The 4,327-nt window shown below is 46.8% G+C and overlaps 1 pseudogene; it reads left to right on the forward strand.

Moving 5' to 3' along the window:
* The first annotated feature begins 1,078 nt into the window (after positions 1–1,078).
* Positions 1,079–1,254, forward strand: LOC149440204 (U2 spliceosomal RNA; annotated as a pseudogene).
* The last annotated feature ends 3,073 nt before the right edge of the window (positions 1,255–4,327 follow it).

Below are 4,327 nucleotides of genomic sequence, written 5' to 3' on the forward strand. Positions count from 1 at the left end.
CAGGATAGGGTATTAAAGAAGATTGTAAGGCAAATTTTCCAGTTCTTCTGGTCCTCCAGAGCCGAGAAGTTGAAACGTGAAAAAGTGATGAAGTGCAAGTTGAATGGTGGGAAAGGGATGGTATGCGTGGAGAAATTTTTGTTTGTAAGGTATGTGGGTATATGTGTGAAATTATGTAAGAAAGATAATTTGACTGGGTGTATGCAGAGGTATGTCCGCAGGAATGTGTTGTGGAAGTTTGGGTGGTGTGAGGTGGACTTGCGAAAACCTGTGAGCTTCAAAGCTCCGTGGTTTTATGTAAGGATTGAAAGAGGTGTGGAAATGTTTGGATTGGATGATGTAGAGAAAGGATTGTGGAATTAATGTAAGAAAGTGATGGGAGTATTGGATGGAAGAGAGGAGATGGAATGGATTGGTGGCCTGACTGTTGTTGAGAGTGAAGGAACATGGAAGAATGTTTGTATGAGTGATATTGATAATAGACAGAAAGATATTGCGTGAATGGGTGTGCATGGGTGCAGCTAAAAATGGGGGCTGAGGAAGCGGAGAGGATATGGATGTTTAAGTCCTGGAAACGGTGGACAGTTATATAAAGTTTTAAGTTTCACCAATAAGTTTTTTTTTTTTTTTCTCAGGAGGCTAAGATTCCTTTGGGCCTTTGTGTGTTAAAGCTTGGCAAAGCGCTGGGCAATTTTGTGATGGGCCTAGGAATAATAGCTTCACATGCGATACGGAGCTTACTTTTTTGATTGTTTTCTAGAATGTCTTGTTTTTCTTCTTTTAGGTGGCATTTTCAAATGGTGGATGGGATGAGTTTTAGGGTAAGCATAGGTGATATGTATAGTACATAGGGACAGAAAGCAAAAAAGAAGAAAAATTGCAAGAATTGTTGCTCTTTTGTTTTGAAATATTTGTTTTCTTTTCATGTGTGTATATTTTAAAAAAATGCAATGACTAAAATTGCTTATTTTGCTTTTCTTTGCAATTTTCTGATTGTTTTGTTATGATTTTTATTGTGATGGAACTTGTTGATTTTTGTACTTTTGGAACTTTTTTTTACGTGATAGTTAAAATGGAACTTGATTTTGAGTATTTTTTTTTAAATCTGTTATCAGTTTAATATCTGATATGTCCCCTATCTGGGGACCATATATTAAATGGATTTTTAGAACAGGGAGATGGAAGAAGAGCTTGCTCTGTCCACTCCACGCATCGACCTGGTATTGCAGTACCTCCAGGACCGGTGCACCCCTCTTATGCGGTTTTCCAAAAGCAGACCAAGAAACACGACGACGACTACAACAAGTCACTCTCCTTTCTTTCTTTCCCCAAGAAGGAAAGGAAAGGGCACAAGGTCACACCTGTGAGGGGAGTGAGCGAGGCCCATCCCAGTGGTCCTAACCAGCCTTGGCCTTGGCTACTGCAGACCAGACGGCAACCTGCTTGCTTCATTGTGTTGTGTGGTGTTATTGTTGTTGTCCTCCTCCTCATTGTGCCTTATCTGTGTTTGTTGCTGATAACTCTTAATGAGGTGTGAAAAGCTTCATTCCATTAAAGGTGTTTTTAACCCCGGGTGTGCCTGTGTGCTTTTGTTTGGTCCGTGTCACTTTCTTTCATTCTTGCTGGGCCTGCCTGGATGGGACGACGTGCCCGATGGCCTGAAAAGAAGCGAGGAGAGTCAGAAGGAGGAGGGAGGCCTGCCTGGAAGCCTGTCGGCAGCAACCCGAGAGGAGAGAGTTGCTGCTCAGCTCGACTCTGGGACGCTCGCTCGAGCTGCCGCACGGATGCCTGCCATGCCAAGGCCTGTGTCTCCCTCTAGTGGCCCGCCTCGCCCGCGTCGCCCTAGAGGCGGGGCCATGCAAACGACCGTGCTGATTTCTCCCCAAACCTGCAGCGCCTGCTGGTGCCCACTTGTGCAGACTGGGCCCAGGGGATGGAAGCCAAGTGTCCAGGGAGGGAGTGGAGTGTAGGCAGGAGAGCCAGGCCCTGGGCCAGAGGTGTGAAGCCTTTTGCCAGCCCCCAGCTACCTGGAAGAGCCCTGCAGAGGAGGGGGCCCCCTCCGGCCCGTGGAGCTCTCAGCGAGCACGTCCCCTCTGCCCGCTCGGGCGGCCCTCGGGTAGGCCCGAGTTTCCGGTTATCGCTTCTCGGCCTTTTGGCTCAGATCCAGTGCAGTCTTTGGGCGGTCTGAAAGAGGTGGGGTTTGTACCCTTTTGGGGAAAACCTTTTTGCCTTGGAAGGACTTCTGGTTGAAATAGCTGTGCCATTAGCCTTTGACATTTATTTGTCTCTGTTGCTTTTGGGGTAAGCTTGGAAACCGGAGTGGAGCGATCGAGCTATTTTTATAGCTTTCTGTGGATATCGTTTTCAAATCTGTGGAGTGTACTATGGAGTCGCATGGACGGAGAGAGAGGAGAGGAGGAGAACAGGAATTTTTTGCTGAAAACTTTGGAATGAAGGATACCATCCGGATTTTGGTGGCTCCAGCTGTCCGTGATGAGAAGGACCTTCGCTTCCTGTATCGTAAGATCTTTGATTCAGTGATGGGTATTAAGCTGGAGGAGTATTTCTGTGTGCAGGACTTTTTTTCCAGGGGCACTGTGGATGTGACTTTAATTAGCAGTGCTGCTTGTGAAAGAGCTTTCTCTGCATATAAGGAGAGGAGGGATGATCCAGTCTTCGCTGGGATCAGGGTTTTGCCTTTGTTTCTGTACCAGGCGAAGCTGGTGACTATACATATGTACGATCCCTTTATCTCGCAACAGGAGGTTGAGGCCTTTCTATACAATTACTGCGAGAAAGTGACATTTAAAGGGGAAGTGCGAAATGCGTTTGGAGTGTGGAATGGGAAAAGACGTTATTTGGTGACTTTTCAGAAGGATTCTGACTGCTTTGATGGGATTAAGAGGCCACCGCCGATTGTTTTCATTCATCGTAGCAGGGGCTTTCTTTTTTTCTCTGGCATGCCACCTTTTTGTAAGAAGTGCAGGGAGTATGGGCATGAGGACGGTGCGTGTGGCAGGTGTTTCGAATGCGCTGGGGAGCCCCATGCCAAGAAAGATTGTCCTAAGCAGCAGTCAGGGGGAGGGGAGGTGAGGAGTGCAGAGAGTGGTGCGGGGTCGGATGTGCAGCAAGCCCCCCCCCCCAAGAGGATTTGGTGCAGGAGAAACAGGAAAGTGGGGTGCAGGGTCCTGAGGGGCTGGATGGTGAGGAGGGGAATGGTCATCAAGAAGGTGTGCCCCAGGAAGTTGTGGAGGGTACCCCGCCAGTTGTAGTGTGTGCTGCTAAAAGGGGGACGCAGTCGGGTGCGGTGGTGGAGGAAACGCCGATTGAAGCTGCTAGTCTTCCTGATGCACAGGATTTGATGCAAGTGGATGAAAGGTCCCTGAAGAGGGGTTCCAAGGAAAGATCAGAGGATGAAGATGATGAGGTGGAAGTGGAGGCCAGGGCTAAAGAAAAGAAAAGTCGAGGAGGGGGTGCGGATATCTTGGGGGAAATTTCCTCGAGTGATGATGAGAGGAATACTTTGAGAATTCAAGAGTATCCTTCTGGATCGGATGAGGGCGGGGGAGTGAGCCCTTTCCCAAATAGACTGAGAACATGATTCGGGTTTTTTCATTAAATGTAAGGAGTTTAAGGAGCCCTAGGAGAAGGGCGGCTCTTTACGAGTATCTTGAGACACAGAACAATGATTTGATTTTTTTGCAAGAATGTAATGTGGAAAAGAGAATGAATTATGATGCTTTAACGCAGTTTTGGAAAGGAAAAGCTGTTTTTTCTGGTAGAAATGACAACAAATGCGTTGGGGTTGGAATCTTGATGTCGCAGGACTGGGAGGTGATCGACACCGAAGAAATCTATCCAGGACGACTTTTGATGGCAAGGTTGAGAAAAGGGGATTTAACGGTGAAGGCTTTCTGCGTTTATGCTTCCAATGTCAAAGAGGAAAGGAAAGAATTGTTTGAAGCCATGCAGCTCTTTTTGCTGGGGACTGACCCTATAGTCATTGGTGGGGACTTTAATTGCTCAATGGATGACTTGGGTAAAAAGGACGGTTCTGCTACATTTTTAAAGGAAGTGGTTCATTCTGTGAATTTGAAAGATGCCTGGGTGTTGGGTGGGTCGGATTTGAAACACAAGTTTACTTGGGGGAGTGGTAGAGCTGTATCTAGGATAGATTTTTTGTTTCTCTCTGACACTGCTAGGGTTAAAACTTTTGAGACAGAAGTTTGTTGTTTTTCTGACCACAAGGCTGTGAAGTGTGAATTGGATTTCAGGGTGGGAGTGAGGAGAAAGTCCCCCTACTGGAAATTGAATGCATCGCTCTTGA

Source organism: Staurois parvus, unplaced genomic scaffold (genome assembly GCF_062004578.1).
Source record: "Staurois parvus isolate SC_StPar_1 unplaced genomic scaffold, SC_StPar_1.0 ptg001110l, whole genome shotgun sequence".
Classification (NCBI taxonomy): Eukaryota; Metazoa; Chordata; class Amphibia; order Anura; family Ranidae; genus Staurois; species Staurois parvus.